At 43.7% G+C, this 17,040-nt stretch overlaps 1 protein-coding gene and 1 non-coding gene across 3 annotated transcripts in view; one reads left to right on the top strand and one right to left on the bottom strand.

Annotated features, from left to right (window-relative positions):
* The window catches only part of FOXN3 (forkhead box N3), a 422,773-nt gene that overhangs the window by 121,603 nt on the left and 284,130 nt on the right, over nt 1–17,040 (top strand). The window contains exons 1-2 of one of the 2 annotated variants that reach the window (XM_049769837.1): nt 5,230–5,351; nt 7,777–7,892. The gene's annotated coding sequence lies outside the window, so the exon portion shown is untranslated. Of the gene's footprint in view, nt 1–5,229; nt 5,352–7,776; nt 7,893–17,040 lie in introns of those variants that run through there. The other variant, XM_049769838.1, reaches the window with a different exon arrangement.
* On the bottom strand, nt 14,199–14,389 carry LOC126005385 (U2 spliceosomal RNA). Its single transcript, XR_007494493.1, has one exon. It is a non-coding gene; the product is annotated as a U2 spliceosomal RNA (small nuclear RNA).

The raw sequence follows: 17,040 nt of genomic DNA, 5'->3' as shown, positions 1-17,040 counted from the left end.
GTTGCCAGGACCAACTGCCTGACTCTCAGCAGATTCTCTGGAGTCTCTATGGTGTAGCCACTTGGGAAATTGAGACGATGAAGAGAGATGCTTGTTCCCAGGCTAAGGGTGAGGTGGGGACTTTTCCACATTTGCTCTTCATCATTCTCCCCTGTCAATAGGATGCCTTTTTCTTGGACATTCCATGACACTGCCTTATACATAGTCAATCCAGGCTTGATCCCCAATATCCCATATGGTCCCCTAAAACCACCAGGAGTGACCTTTGAGTGCAGAGCTAAAAGTAAGTCTTGAACACAGTAGGTGTGACCAAAACAAACAAAAAGAAGTTTCCAGGCATTTCCTTTTGTTGCTGCTTCTGCAGATGTCTTTACCCCTACTCTGCCTTGGGAGTTGGGAGGTCCAACTTCAAATTCAGCTCTTCCTACATCTCCAGCTCTGAGCTAGGAGAAAGAGCTCAATGGGTTAAGTGCAAATAAGAGGCTCAGGGTTGATCCATAGCACTCCATATGGTTCCCCCTGCACCGCCATAACTGACCTCCATATTCAGAATATCTCGTGAGTACTGCTGGATGTGACACCTCAAAAACAAACAAAAACCTCAGATCTTCCCTCCAGCCCTTATGAAGACAAGTTCTCCATCCCTGAAGTTCCTTCTTAGTTCTAAATCTTCAATTTGCGTATAATCAATTCTGTTATGAGTATTTTTTGTTGGGCCAGAGAGATAATGCTGAGGCTACCTCACATGTAGTCAATATTGACTTGATCTCCAGCACCACAGAAGATCCCCTGAGCACCACCAGTTATCACTAAGTACAGAGCCCGAAGTAGAGCCAGGTCTCCCTTTACCCCTCTAACAAGGAGATTAGTTATGCTGAACTGTGGAATTCATTGAATCCTATCCCACTCAGTATAAGTCTTGTTACTCATTGGTTGGGAACATCTTTGAATGTAGCACCTTGGGTTGGTGTTCAGAATGCCTAATCCCACCTCTGGAGTGATCTGTTCCTTGTGGTCTGTTCTTTCCTAATAAATACTTGAAGTTTTAGGAAAAATGCTCTTTCGTTTCCGGACTTCAATGGAGCTTCCTGCTTCTTAGGAGCTGAAGGCTTATGTGTTGGAATTCCTGAACCTCTTTTTTCCTCTTGAGAGATAGATAGATAGATAGATAGATAGATAGAGAGAGAGAGAGAGAGAGAGAGAGAGAGAGAGAGTATTATTTCCTATATTTATATTTGCTTTTAGACCTGCATCTCTCCAGTGTCCTGGTTTTATTTTTTGTTTGTTTGTTTTTATTTTTGTTTTTGGGTCACACCCGACATCGCTCAGGAGTTACTTCTGGCTCTATGCTCAGAAATCGCTCCTGGCAGACTTGGGGAACCATATGGGATGCTGGGATTCGAACCACTGACCTTCTGCATGCAAGGCAAATGCTTTACCTCCATGCTATCTCTTTGGCCCCCAGTGCCCCTGGCTTTGGAACCTGAGGCCTAATGCTAGACTTGACCCTAGCATATTAAAGAAAAAAAAAAATCACGGGGGCAGGCGAGGTGGCGCTAGAGGTAAGGTGTCTGCCTTGCATGCGCTAGCCAAGGAAGGACTGCCCTGTGTCCCATATGGTCCCCCCAAGCCAGGGATAATTTCTGAGTGCTTAGCCAGGAATAACCCCTGAGTATTAAATGGGTGTGGCCCGAAAAAAAAAAAAAGAAAAAAAGAAAAAAATCACATCTTAGCTACTTTTCTTTTCTTTTCTTTTCTTTTTTTTTTTTTTTTTTTTTTTGGTTTTTGGGCCACACCCGGTGACGCTCAGGGGTTACTTACTCCTGGCTATGTTCTCAGAAGTTGCTCCTGGCTTGGGGGACCGTATGGGACTCTGGGGGATCGAACCGAGGTCTGTCCTAGGCTAGTGCTGGCAAGGCAGACACCTTACCTCTAGCGCCACCGCGCCGACCCGTTAGCTACTTTTCAAACTGTTGTATGTTTGTAGCCAGAGAGATAGTGCAACAGGTAAGGCACTCGCCTTGTACACACCAACCGAGATTCAATCTCCAGCATTTCATATGGTCCTCCAAGCCCTGCCAGGAGTGACCCCTGAATGCAGAGCCAGCAGTAAACTTTGAGCATAGATAGGCGTAGCCGCAAACCAAAGAAATAAACAAATAAAATAAGATAATGAAGAAGCTAGGTAAAAAAGAACTCATATAGTTTATCATATTAAAAAAAAATTGGGGGGCCAGAGTGACAGCAGAGTGGCAAGGCATTTGCTTTGAAAGCAGCAGACCCGGGGCGGACCCAGGTTCTATTCCTGGCATTCCATATGGTTCTCCAAGCCTGCCAGTAGTGATTTCTGAGCTAAAAGCCAGGAGTAACCCCTGAGCACTGCTGGGTGTGACAAAGAAAGAAAGAAAGAAAGAAAGAAAGAAAGAAAGAAAGAAAGAAAGAAAGAAAGAAAGAAAGAAAGAAAGAAAGAAAGAAAGAAAGAAAGAAAGAAAGAAAGAAAGAAAGAAAGAAAGAAAGAAAGAAAGAAAGAAAGAAAGAAAGAAAGAAGAAAGAAAGAAAGAAAGAAAGAAAGAAAGAAAGAAAGAAAGAAAGAAAGAAAGAAAGAAAGAAAGAAAGAGGGGCCGGAGAGATAGCATGGAGGTAAGGTGTTTGCCTTTCATGCAGAAGGTCATCGGTTCGAATCCCGGCGTCCCATATGGTCCCCTGTGCCTGCCAGGAGCAATTTCTGAGCATGGAGCCAGGAGTAACCCCTGAGCACTGCCGGGTGTGACCCAAAAACCACAAAAAAAAAAAAAAAAAAAAAAAAAAAAAAAAAAAAGAAAGAAAGAAAGAAAGAAAAGGAAGGAAGGAAGGAAGGAAGGAAGGAAGGAAGGAAGGAAGGAAGGAAGGAAGGAAGGAAGGAAGGAAGGAAGGAAGGAGAGAGAAAGAGAGAGAGAAAGAAAGAGAGAGAAAGAAACAAAGGAAGGAAGGAAGGAAGGAAGGAAGGAAGGAAGGAAGGAAGGAAGGAAGGAAGGAAGGAAGGAAGGAAGGAAAAAATGGGAGACACACCCAGCAGTATTTGGTGCTTACTCCTAGCTCTGACTGAGCTCTGGGATAACTTCTGATGGTGCTTAAGGGACCATATAGGGTATTGGGAATTGAACCCAGGTCTGTCCCAGATTGGCCATGTGCAAAGCAAGTCCCCACTGCTCTGCTATCACTCTGGCCCCCTTATCACATTCTTATAACCTCATCAAAACAGACTTCTTGAGTAAACCTGCTGCTGTGGAATAGCACAAGACTATTCAAAGGTCTGAAGGGTCCCAGTGTGGCATATTTGGATCAGCTCACATCCTTGCAGACACACGCTGACTTCTGGCTATTGGGCACCTCTGCACACAGAAGCCAGGGTAATAGAGGGGAATGGGCTATTTGCTAGTATGTTGGTGGTAGTTGTTGTTTTGTTTTTCTATCACCAAAATAATGAGATTTGAGAGCTAGAAGAATCCCAAGAGAATGAAATTTCTATCACAGCGACAAGAATTGCAAAGCTAAAATATCAGTAGCCACAAAAGAAGTCTTTTTGATTGATTATGGTCCAGGCTGTGTGGCCCAGGGTCTGCCACAGGTTCTGACTGCTGAACTTCCCCCAGGAAAGTCTGAGGATTCCCCCAGGCCATCACTAACTTACCAGGTGCTTTCTGGCTCCCTTTCAGGCTGAGTTTAATTTCCATATGACAGATCATCCTCCTCTTCCTCCACTGGCTCCTTTACCACTTGACCGCAAGGCTGGTCACCATAGAGTTGACAGCAAAGTGAACTGGGAATTGAGCTCAGGAGACTGAAGTCCTGCTAACAATTCATTAGCCACTTCACAGAGGAGGCTGCAACTGCAGACTTCGGTTAAGTTCAGACCCTTAAAAAGAGTGGAAAAAAGAAAGCACATACTTTCCAGGGCCCCAGCTCTGCACAGCCAGGCCAGCTGGGCGCAGCTCCACTGCAGAAAGAGCTCTTTAGTTTCAGAAACCTGAGCCCCTGAACTCATACACAGCGAGGGGAATGTGGCTACAGCCGGGTCTGATTTGGCAGAAGCCAGACTTATGCTTTCTGTTCTATCAAACATAGCTTGGGCAGGAGGCCCCTGAATAACAGACCAGGCCTGCAAGCTGGCCTGAGAAAAAAAGCTCTGTTTGCTCCACATGTGTGTGTGTGTGTGTGTGTGTGTGTGTGTGAGAGAGAGAGAGAGAGAGAGAGAGAGAGAGAGAGAGAGAGAGGAGGGGGAGGGAGAGAGAGAGAACATAGAACATATTTTTAATAGACAGCCCTTTTATGATTTTAAAAAAGTTGACGCACATTGGTTTCTAAGTTTCAGGTTTATAGTTTTGTAACTCAACATTTGTATGTACCCCATCTGATTCACCCCACAAAGCCCACCACCACATACAGTAGATTTCCTCCTCCCCTTCATCTATTTTATGCACAGCACCCCGCTCCCTTATTCCTTTCCCCTCTTGGCAGGCTTTTAAAGAAGAACTGTTGGTTTTCTATGTAAATGTGTACTTCCTCTTGTCCAGAGTTAGCCTGTTAAGGGAATAAAGCGCAATTCAGGTTTCCAAGATGAAAGTCTGATTAATCTCTCTGCCACTTATATATGGAAATAAATTAGTAAATGGTCCATGTGGGACTAAACTACTGCAGAGATGATAAATTAGTGCCAGCATGGATGTCTGTGTTGCTCAAGACTTGAGTTGGACTCCCCAGAAACCTCTTGGAACATAACCGGATACTCTTTTGTGGTGTGAGGAATAAGAATTCTATTTTTTTTTTAAATCACAAGAAAGAGAGAGAATGGGAGAATGGTGTGGTTGATGCCAAGTCTGTTCCCTGGAACTGCTGTATCTGCAAATATTTAAAAGGAGTGTCTCAAAGGCATGAGCAACATTTTACTTTTATATTTTCAGAGACCAAAATCATCCCAAATATTCATTAGTGCCCCAACAAACATCCCCGTGAAGAAGAGTAGTCTAGCCCCTCCATGTGGTGTTGCCATGCTGAATTCTCCTAGCGACTTCCTGCCATCTTTTTATTTAAATTTCAGAGCAGCCAGACACGTCAATGCTTCTGTTTCTTGCTCGTTGAAAGTCTGGACTTGAAAGGGTTGAGAGCCTTGCCCAGAACAACTCTGCTGGTTAAAAGGCAGCGCTGGGAGATGCCCCTCGAAATCGCTGATTCTGACTCCAGAACATCAGAGCTGGGGGTGAACTCAGCCAACTCCCTGGCAGTCCATCAGTCTCCTGCCAGCAGCAGGAAATAAAGCCTTCTATTTGTGTCAGTTTACTTGAAGCGCACGCCTAACCTTCTTGGTTGCAAAGGTATTTTTTTCCCTCTAATTGTAGGTGTGGTGCACTGGTCTTTGCAGTGACTCAGGCACACTGGAGTTATTTTATAAAACTCAACCCATAGGTGTTCTCTGGGGCTTTCGTAAACACGTAACATTTTGCCCCTTTGCAGAATGGACCAAGGTGATGGTGATACCAAATCCTGGTGCCTGCTTTAAAATGTCCTTTTGTGGCTACCTCTCAGGGATGGTTCCTGCAGTTGGTCCTGGAAGCTTTGGGGATGCTTCCTCCACTTTAAAAAAAAAAAAAAGGCAGTACAAAAGGTCCAGAACAGTAGATAGGATTTAGAAATTGGTCCATCCCCATCTGTATCAGATGTCAAGCTCAAGCCATTTTGAAACCTGAGCTGGTCTTGGTCCAAGAAAGAAAAGCCACCACTGGCCTCAAGAGCTTACCTGTCTGACTTTGGAAGTGACCTCGTGTCTCCAACTTAACTTGGAGGTTTTCATGGCTCCTCCAGTCCAGACTGTGCACTGCAACCAAGGACTCTGAGCCTTCCCACCTCCCTGCATGGGCTTCAGTTTCTGCCTGTTCTCAGCCATCCAAGTCCTGATCCAACCTCCCAGCTCATCATCACTGTCATTATTTTGATGCGGTTCTGATCTGATCCCTCACCCCTCACTGGAAGTCTTTCTCTTCTGAAGCCCTGTGCTTATTAGAAGAAAAAACAACCTGTCTGTATTTGGACCACAATTTACCCATCTGATCTCTAAAAACACACAATTCATTTCTCCAAAGTGGTAATTGCATCATTTTTCTTTCTCTGACTCTTTCTCCCTCCCTGATCCCCCACTCAATACTTTGCCATTAACTGGGCCTCATTTGATGTTGCATAAAGCGCTGTTTTCTGAATGCTGGAGATCAAACCCAGAGCCCATGCATATAACAATGACTACTCTTATTTCTGGACATTCTCAAAGTCTATTTCTTAGGATAAGTACCTTTTAAGAAAAACGAAACCCTACATATTTGTCTTCTCAAGATGGTCATCTGAAAAAGTACCAGAATGGGTGGCTAGAGAAGAGCGCTTTTACTGGCCACAAAACAACTTATGTTGGAAAATATGTTCACCAGCATGGGATGGGCCTTTGAAGAATGGAAATGAGATCTGGTTTTATGCCATGTTTGTAAACTATGTATTATGTACTAGGTCCTTCCTAATCTACCTTTTCAGGAACTTCATGCATATTTGTGATGGGGACAATCAGGGAATGAGTGGACTGAGGAATGTACAGTGGACATCATGGCATAGGCAGAAAATGGTGGAGAAATGTGATGGGGTGTGTTTTATAGTTCAGTGATGAGAAGGATGGCCTCCACTATGCCGCCTTCAGTGGCTAGAACTCGAACTGTTCTGTTAGAGGCCTAAGGTCTGTCTATACAATTCTATGAAAGGTTCTGTTTGGGTTCATTCAGAGACCAAAGAACTTTAGGAGGGAGCTTCTCCCAGGGAGAGAGGTTCTCTCATTCTAAACCAATCTGTTTCTCTTTTTCCTAATCTCAATAAGTCCTTATTGAGTTTCCTTATTTGGGGTTTTGTTTGTTTGTTTGTTTTGTTTTAGGTATTTAAGGAGGAGGACATCAGGAAACAGAGGGGACAGAGTTACAAAAAAACTGATAAGATAGAGCCAGAGAGATAGTACAGCATTTAAGGTACAGGCCTTGTGGGCCTGGGTTCCATCCTCAAATCCACCAAAAGTCCCTTGAGCACAGTCTCCTGTGGCCCCTAACCAAAAACAAAAGGAAGCAAAAAGCTTTGATAAGACTTAAGCCAAAAGAGCAGATTCGGTTTTCCAAAGGAAATCTTCTTGCAATCTATCTTATGTGTCATCATTCTTATTTTGCAAAACTACTGATAACAGTGGCCCAATAACCTGGGGTTTTCTTAGATAACTTGAGCTTGATGTCATCTTGTTCCCCGAGAGAAGAGCCTGGATATTTCAACTTTACAACCAAGACAAAAAGAGTTATCAACTTTGCAGTCTGGGCTCCTGGTTACCCAGTGAATGAAGGCTGATTCCTGGAGTGGGGGACTGTGGACCTTGTATGGAGTCCTGATGCTTTTCCTTTCTTGCTAAAAGTGTTTTAGTGACAGCTATAGTAAAAAATACAGTGATTGCACAGAGGTTTCAATGGCAAAGGAAAATAGAATCATCTCATAATGTCTATAACATTTCTTTCTAAACTTCGGTTCTTTTTGCCCCAAGAGGCAGTTTGAAGAATACTCTATCATCCAGGATCTGGTTCTGCTCTAAACTCTCCAAGAAGGGAAGAGCCTGGGGCAGATTCTCTGATGAGCCATTTCCAGAACTGGACCAAAAATGACAGGCACTGACTACTGTGAGATTCTCTTTCGTCTTCTTCTCTAACCTTGCCTTCCTCTGTTTTTCTCCATCAGCTTCTAGAAACATCATCTTCTTGAAGGCCAGCATTCTCCTGAGAATGGAGGCCCCTCTCTCCTTCCTGTGACTGAAGCAATGCTGACCTCCGTTTCCTGGACCCATTCTGACTCAGGTAACCACTCTGCCTACCCCAGATTGCATTGGATCAATGAAATATCGAAGGTGTATTTAAATGCAAATAGAAAATTGATTGTTTCTCCACCCATTGGTGTCCTCCTACTTCCTTCCAATCTTCTTAATGATCAATTTATGCAGTGATCAGACTGACAATGTGGTCGATCCAATTTAGACATTAAGATAATGAAAACACACGTGGCTCACATCTTTATTTAAAATTGTGCTGTGGGGCCAGAGACAGCTCAGCAGGCTGAGCACATGTTTTGCCTACTGGAGGCCCAGGTTCCATTTCTGGGACTACAGGAATCCCCACGCACCACTGGGACTAACCCTTCCTCCCCTTCCAGCACAGAGCTGGGAATAGCATCTGATATTGACCCTGTAAGGTGTGGTTCAAAACAAAGGGGGAAAAATTGTACTGTGCATCATGAATTCACAAAGCAAATGAAAGAACTATTTCTGGAAAAATTTTTGTTGGAGGACACACCCAGTGGTGCTCAGAATTTCTGACTCTTTGCTCAGGGATCACTCTTGGTGGGGCTTTGGAGACCATATAAGGTGCTAGAGATTGAACTCAATAGGCAATGTGGAAGGAAAGTGCCCTACCCATTGCACTCTGAGCACACATTGCTGGAAATTTTTGTATAGAAACTATTTTAGGATGTGGAAAGACTGTAGGGGTTAAGGCACTTGTCTTGCATCCCTCTGACCCATTTCAAATTTTTGCCACCATATATGCTCACCTGGGCACTGCCAAGGGTCACTCATGAGCAGAGAGCCAAGAATAGCTCCTGAGTACCACCAAGTATGGCCCAATCAAAAATAAAATAAAATAAGCCTAGTTTCATCAAGTTTCTCTAAATCATCTTCTTTCCTATGGTTATTATGTTTTTCTTTTATATTAATGCTTCTAATGTACCTTTTGACTTGATATGGCTGTGTATCAGTGATGTGTTGTTGAACAGATGGGGATTAAAAAAGTGTAAGTTCTGGAACTAGCCACATGAGCTCGTGGCTTAGCCAAAGATCCAGGAGTCACATGGAGAAAATGGCAGATGGCATTGCTCAGTTTGGGGCTGGATTGGGTACCAGCTCTCTGGTTGAGGAAAGGGAGGGCTTGAGAAGGTTGGGATGGAAATTACTGAAGAAGAATTTATGGGAGAGGGGAAGGCACCTGGCAGGCTTTACGACTAAAGCAGGGACTGGAAAAGGAGTAGCAAGAGACATGGATGAGCTAAGAGGACCATGGCTAGCTGCACCAGCTCAGTGGAGATCCCGAATTCCCTCTCATGGCCAGAGATGGATTCCCTTGCATGTCTCATGGTGTGTGTGTGTGTGTGTGTGTGTGTGTGTGTGTGTGTGTGTGTGTGTGTGTGTTGGGGGGCACCCACTTGACCTATTACAGGGGGCCTTGGGTGAGTCAGTAGTTCTGCAGGGGATAGTTGGCATCACCACTTTCACCATCATGGCCCCACCTGTTCTTTTCTGCTCCCTCTTGTCAGCCCGCATCCTCCCTCTGCCTGTCTGCCTGGTTATAGACTCTTCTTCTCTAAACCTGCCCTCTAAGCTCCTTCTGGCAATTATGGCTTGAATAGGCTCCAGGGCCTCTAAGGTCACTGACAGATGGATGACAAGCCAACACTAAGCTAAGAAAAAGGGATACAGAGTGAAAAAGCATAACCCCCAAACAGGAGTTTGTAAGTGGTGCTGATGGTTTTCTGAAGGTCAGAATACAAGGAGGACCTCAAAGCTGATACTGGGGCCTGGGCAGGGATGGGGAGCCATTTGCCCTGTTCACTGGGGTGGCACAGTCACGAAAGCAGGGTGGGCTTTCACTATCCTGGGTCTGATGAGTGCCCCTAAGAGTTTTCTGATGAGAGTTATACTCCTTGTGTGAGGCCTGTCTTGGCCATCTCACCTACCTTAGATTGCTATGTGATCCTGGGATTGGCCTGGGCTTTAAGGCCTTTTCAGGAGTAGAACTATAGATCACCACCTCCAGGAAGTGGAAGTGCTAGAATGACTTTAGAGATTTGAGGGATATTACATCAGGGAGGGTGTTTGCCTTGTACACAGTTTACCCAAGTTTGACCTCAGCATCCCATATGGTCACCCCAAGCATCGCCAGGAATGATCCCTAAGTGCAGAGCCAGGAGTAATTCTTGAGCACCCCAGGTATGGGCCCAAAATAAAACAAACAAAAAAGAATGACTGGAGCCAGAATGCTAGCATGGCGTATGCTAACATTTGCCTTGCTGTGGCTGAATCAGATTTGATCCACAGCATCCCATATGTTCCCCTGAGCAATGTCAGAAAAGACCCCTGAGCTCAGAGCCAGAAGTAACCCCAGAGCAACACCATGTGTGGTCCCAAAACCAAATAAATAAAGAATGACTCCGTCTCCTCCAATGAAAGCTGTACATAGTTTTTTTTTTTTTTTTTTTTTTTTTTTTTTTTGTGGTTTTTGGGTCACACCCGGCAGTGCTCAGGGGTTACTCCTGGCTCCATGCTCAGAAATTGCTCCTGGCAGGTACAGGGGACCATATGGGACGTTGGATTCGAACCGATGACCTCTTGCATGAAAGGCAAACGCTTTACCTCCATGCTATCTCTCCAGCCCCGAAAGCTGTACATAGTTTTCATGCAAGTTCAGGCCAGGGCAGCCTACATCAAACCTGTTGCTTGGTTGTGTGTGATGGACAAGCAATAAATGGTTCTTAATTTTTTTATTGGACACTTTGTGCCTTATGAATGTTATGTGGAATTCAGATTTCAATAGTCCTCATAAAGTTTTACAGGAATATGGGTTCACTCATTTCTAGATTGGCAGCTTTTGTGAGATAATGCTGAGTTGAAGAGATATGACAGACGCCATCAGATGTTTATGTTCTGACCCTTTGCAGAAAAAGTAAACCATCTTTTGGGGCTGAAGTAGTGACTCAGTGGTAGTACGTGAGACCCTGGATTTGATCCCTGGCACCACACCCCACTGCTACCCCAACCCCCCAAAGTTCCACTCTCTGGCCTAGGCAATTATGTGGCATTACTATTTATAAATATGAAGTGTGGAACTTTTCCCCTACAAAGAAATTATGACCGAAGGATGAGTAGGATTCTCATAAAAAGAAGAAGAAGGAAGCATCTTGTAGGCTGAGCAAAGAACTGACTTGGAATTTTCCATTCATCCATTTAACTTTCAATTAAATGTAGAGAGGACATTAAGGACAGTTTATTTCAGGAACCTATATATTAGAGTTGTCTTTAAAATGAGGGATCCAGGCTTCTTAGATTAACCTAAATGTTGAAACAAAGCACCACATTAAGACACACTCTGCATTCTGGAATTTCCCCATTTTTATTTGCCCTTTAGATGTGAACCATTTTATTTTCAATTAAATCAATATTCATTTTAAATCAAGTAATCAGTGAAAACAACATTGAATAGAAGAGAGCATTTAATCCTTGTGATGTTTTCCTTGTCTGGGCAAATTTGATGGTATTACTGATTGAAAATTTTGGTAAAAGTTGTAAATGTAGTTTCTAATCCTGCTCACCAGAAGAATGGTCAATTGGTAGTAGCCATATGTGGATAAAAAGTACTCTTCCAGGGGCCGGAGAGGTAGCATGGAGGTAAGGCATTTGCCTTGCATGCAGAAGGACTGTGGTTCGAATCCCAGCATCTCATATAGTCCCTCGAGCCTGCCAGGAGCGATTTCTGAGCTTAGGGCCAGGAGTAACCCCTGAGTGCTGTGGGTGCGACCCAAAAACCAAAAAAAAAAAAAAAAAGTACTTTTTTGGGCAGAATTAATAGCACAGCAAGGAGGGTACTTGCCTTGCATGTGGCTGACCAGGTTCAATCCTCAGCATCCCCCTAAGCCTGCCAGGAGTGCAGAGTCAGTAATAACCCCTGGACACTGAATAACCCCTAAGCCAGGTGTGGCCCAAAAACCATTAAAAAAAAAAAGTACTCTCCTGTACTGGGCTAGAGTAATACAGCTGATAGGGAGTCTACCTTGCATCAAGTTCAATCTCCAGCACCCTATATGGTCTTCCAAGACCACCAGGAGTGATGCCTGAGTGCAGAACCAGGAGTAAGCCCTGCACACTATCAGGCAAAGAGGGGGAGAAGGGCAGGGAGAGGAGGAGGAAGAAAGAGAGGTAAGGAAGAGAGGTAAGGGAGAGAAACCTCTCTTGTACTGTCTCTCTAGCCCAAAGTCAATCCCAGTTCCATACTCGGCACCACATATGGTCCCCTGAGAACTGCCAGGAGTGATTCCTGAACACAGATCTAGGATTAAGCCCTGAGCAAAATCAGGTGTGGCCCAGAAAAGAAAAACCCAAATGTACTCTTCAAATCTCAAGATTTTCTCCAACTGAAATTTATTTCTCTCTTAATTAGACCAGGATTGTATCAATATGGAACTCTTTTAATCACGGTTTTGAGGTCCCAACTTCCGCACTCCCCATTCTTTGACAGCTCTGTGACTTTCTGGTTGCTATGACATGTACATAAAAATGGAGAACCCACCCAAATCTAGGGGCTTCTATTTCAAGGGACTTCCTCAGGCATACCAATTCCATGCCCACAGCCCATTGGCCAAGATGAGTCATGTGACCCACTCTTTGGAGCCTGAGGGAGACTTGGGGACAGCTTGTGCTGCTACTGTGGGTTACTGAAAGTCCATCCTTTAGCTGAGCTTTTGTTTCTCAACATCAAAGAGTAAATAGGCCATGGCTATGTTGGTTCACATAGTTTATGAAAGGCCCAAAGAAGGTGTCTGAAAGAACTTTACAATGATGAACTGCAGTATATAATGGCTTCTCAGTTTCTTCATTAGATCATGAAATCCCCTCTCACACACATGCCCTAGCCTTGGGCACGGTCACAACACTTGGCAGTATGTGTCTAGAAATATCCTGTAATCTTCAAATGGTCCTACGTAAGATTACTTCTCTTCCCTGTCACACTCAAAAATGTTCCAGTATCAACCAGAAAGTCTGCTATTTCCCCCCAACTGGACTGATGTTTGATACTGTTTTTTGTTGTTGTTGTTGTTGTTGTTGTTGTTGTTGTGGGGGAGTGGGATTTGATTTTTTAGGCCATACTTGGCAGTGCTGGTTGGTTAGCCCTGTGAGCTCAGGTTCACCCTTGAATCTGAGCTCAGAACCAGCTCAGAACCATATGGCTCCTGGACCATATGGGATGCTGGGGATGAACGCTGGTCAGCCATGTGCAAGGCAAATGCCCTACCCTTAGTGCTCTCACTCTAGCCCCCTGATACTATTTAATAGATATTTTTGTTTTTGTTTTTGGGCCACAGCCCAGCAGTGCTCAGGGGTTATTCTTGACTCTGCATTCAAGAATCACTCTTGGTGGGCTGGAAGACCATATAAGATGCCCAGGACCGAACTTGGATCAGCCACCTGCAAAACAAGCACCCTATCTGCTGTATTATTACTCCATATTATCCTAATGAGCTTTTTCCAAGAGTCACCATTCCCCTAAGCTTTCACCTGATCTTTTTTAGTTTAATCCTCAAAACAAATTTGTAGAGTAGGTTCCAGCAATCTCATCACACTGGCTAGAATTTTGAGCTTCAGCTTTTTTCTTTCTTTCTTTCTTTCTTTCTTTCTTTCTTTCTTTCTTTCTTTCTTTCTTTCTTTCTTTCTTTCTTTCTTTCTTTCTTTCTTTCTTTCTTTTCTTTCTTCTTTCTTTCTTTCTTTCTTCTTTCTTTCTTTCTTCTTTCTTTCTTTCTTTCTTCTTTCTTTCTTCTTTCTTTCTTTCTTTCTTTCTCTCTTTCTTTTCTTTCTTTCTTTCTTTCTTTCTTCTCTTTCTTTCTTTCTTTCTTTCTTTCTTCTTTTTTTTTTTGGTTTTTGGGTCACACCTGGCAGTGCTCAGGGGTTATTCCTGGCTCCAGGCTCAGAAATTGCTCCTGGCAGGCACAGGGGACCATATGGGGCGCCAGGATTCGAACCGATGACCTCCTGCATGAAAGGCAAACGCCTTACCTCCATGCTATCTCTCCGGCCCCTCTTTCTTTCTTTCTTTCTTTCTTTCTTTCTTTCTTTCTTTCTTTCTTTCTTTCTTTCTTCTTTCTTTCTTTCTTTCTTTTCTTTCTTTCTTTCTTTTTTCTTTCTTTCTTTCCTTCTTTCTTCTTCCTTCCTTCCTTCCTTCCTTCCTTCCTTCCTTCCTTCCTCCTTCCTTCCTCCCTCCCTCCCCCCTCCCTCCCTCCCTCCCTCCCTCCCTCCCTCCCCCCCCTCCCTTCCTTCCTTCCTTCCTTCCTTCCTTTCTTTCTTTTTTTTTTGGTGCACCGTTCCTGGAGGTACTGCAATACCAGGTCGATGCGTGGAATGGACGGAGCAAGCTCCTATTCCAGTTCCTAGTGCCAAAAATCCATTTAATATATTGTCGTCGGATAGACGACTTATCAGATATTAAACTGATAAGAACAGATACTACACTTGATCTTAGCCAAAAGGCCGAGAAGCGATTCTCTCTTTCTTTCTTTCTTTCTTTCTTTCTTTCTTTCTTTCTTTCTTTCTTTCTTTCTTTCTTTCTTTCTTTCTTTCTTTCTTTCTTTCTTTCTTTCTTTCTTTCTTTTCTTTCTTTCTTTCTTTCTTTCTTTCTTTCTTTCTTTCTTCCTTCCTTCTTTCTCTCTCTCTCTCTCTCTCTCCCTCCCTCTCTCCCTCCCTCCCTCCCTCCCTTCCTTCCTTCCTTTCTTCCTTCCTTCTTTCTTTCTCTCTCTCTCTCTCTCCCTCCCTCTCTCCCTCCCTCCCTCCCTCCCTCCCTCCCTCCCTCCCTTCCTTCCTTCCTTCCTTCCTTCCTTCCTTCCTTCCTTCCTTCCTTCCTTCCTTCCTTCCTTCCTTCCTTCCTTCCTTCCTTCCTTGTTTCTTTTCTTATTTTTCTTTTTCTTTTTAAGTTTTTGGATCCTATCCAATGATACTTGGAGGCTATTCCTGGAGTAGTAGTTGGGGGAACCTAACCCAGGATTGCCACATGCAAAAGCTTTGACTTCAGTTCTGAGTCAGACCCCTGCCCTGACTTAGCTTGTAAGTATTCTGTGAGGCTGGCTGGCTTATCCTTGGCTGGGTTTCTCCCCAGGCCACCTGAAGCCCCATTCCCTGGCACAGCCTGGCATGGGGATACCAGACCACATGCTGGTAGAAAGGTCAGAACTGAGTATGAGTCCATCCTTTGGGATCCACAAGATTAGATATGGATTCACATGTTAGGCTTCTCTAGAGCCAGCCCGTAGCAGGACCAACACTGGTCAGCCTGTCTCTGACTTCCTGTCTGACGCCTGCTCCACCTAAGCTAACAGTTCACAAGTGCAACTTGTTTGAAAACCAGGCACTGTTTTGTACAGGAGGACTGAAAAGGCAGGATTTGGAAATCAAGGGTGGAGCAGAGCTCTAGCCAATGATGGCTTACCATGCACAATGCAGTTGAGCCAACCCGGCACCTTCCCAACTCAAATTGCGGAAGAAACCCAATCCCATTTCTCAGGGAAGTTATTAACAAATTTGTTTATTTAAATAAACAAAAAAAAAAGGCCACAGCTAAAGACCAGTTTGCTTGCAGAATAAAATCAAACACAAATCCCTTTACTCAAAAACAGCGTGAATTTCCCCAAATCCTGGGCTTCCCAATCAGTGTCCCAATGAAGCCTTGGAATTAAGGTCACAGTCACCATGAAGTGAACCAAGTATGGCTTCATCTACTTGCTTCAGGACCCCTAAGTAAAGGATATATATGGTTTCTAACTGTACAAAGAAAACCAAAAGAATCCTATTATGAAAGGGAGGGGATGGATGGAAATTTCTGATCCTGTCTCATAAACAATATAGGAATAACTTGAAAGTATTCTGCTTTAAGCATGCATTTAATTTGTGCTCTGGGAACCAAATAATGTCGCAAAGATAAAACATCCTAATAATGATTTATGTAAATTTATTTGTACAAAGTAATGGTGTAGTTGCCTATAGCAAATTGCTTGGAATGTAAAATGACACTTATGAGGATTTTTTTCCCCCTTTGAATGAATACAATGGAGAAAAAGAGAGACTCCAGCAAGGAGAAAAGAAATCTGTGTCTGGATGAAGCTGAATGATCCTAGAGGCAGAGATGGCTGGACAGAGGACAGGGTGTACAAATTGACCACACACTTATCTCATTAGATTCCCAAGTGATGTTCTTAACTAATAAAGCCATTTTTAAGGCCAGACCAATGGGGTCCGTGTTCAGTTCTTAAAGGCCAAACTCTGTATTTCTTATTTCATCATAAGTGGCTCCAGCACAGAAACCCTTTCCCATAAACCAGTGGCAAAACACCTATTTTTATTGTACCCTGACACTTACCACACAGAGTACAAGGAGGACAAACAGTATAAAATTGTGCAATTCTTTTCAGCTACTTTAATACCAAAGGAAAGTTAGGCTTGAGTCAGAACTGGGACCCAAATGTAATGTTACACACAAAATTCTTCCAAGGACTGAATCACAGACCCAGAGGGAGTTTTTCTATTGGCCAATCAGTTAACACCTTTGGCTCTAGGTGTTTCCTGGGAAGCTTTAATTAAGTGGAAATCCCCCACATCCAGATCGGCCTTGTAAATGCTCACAATGATTTGCAAAATCTGTACTATTTGGAAAGGTTCTGATTTTAGCAGATTTGTTTTGGAAGGCATCACTTTTATTTATTTATTTATTTTGCTCAAGAGCTTTCTGCTTTCACCTGGTGGTTGCAGTGGTTTCTGTGAGGTAGTTTAGAGGTTATGTCCTAGTTAGAGACCATGAAAATTACATATGGCAGAGGCTAAGAAGGTCAAAGTGGACATCCCCTGCCAATAGGTGATACTCCCATACATGTTTTTCCCACTGTCCTCACATATGAAAGCAGAAGAAAGAAATGTGTGTAGGTTTTGGAGAATTAATCTTATTTTTTTAACCCTCTTAGTCTTGGTCCCTCTAGGGCCAGTTTGGAATTACACCCTCTCTCCTGAGAGCAATGGACTCTTTGAATTCATAGAGGCCTGTGAGGTAGAATTCTACAGGCCAAGGCCCGAGGTCTAAAATTAGTGTTGTGAATACACTGGGCGTGAGGCATGTTTAGGCCTTGAGGGCCTAATGGAAATTTTGCTGG

The sequence above is a fragment of the Suncus etruscus genome, chromosome 3, assembly GCF_024139225.1.
Source record: "Suncus etruscus isolate mSunEtr1 chromosome 3, mSunEtr1.pri.cur, whole genome shotgun sequence".
Taxonomy (NCBI): domain Eukaryota; kingdom Metazoa; phylum Chordata; class Mammalia; order Eulipotyphla; family Soricidae; genus Suncus; species Suncus etruscus.
The sequence above is the reverse complement of the archived record's forward strand: the minus strand, read 5'-3'. Positions and strand labels throughout refer to the sequence as shown.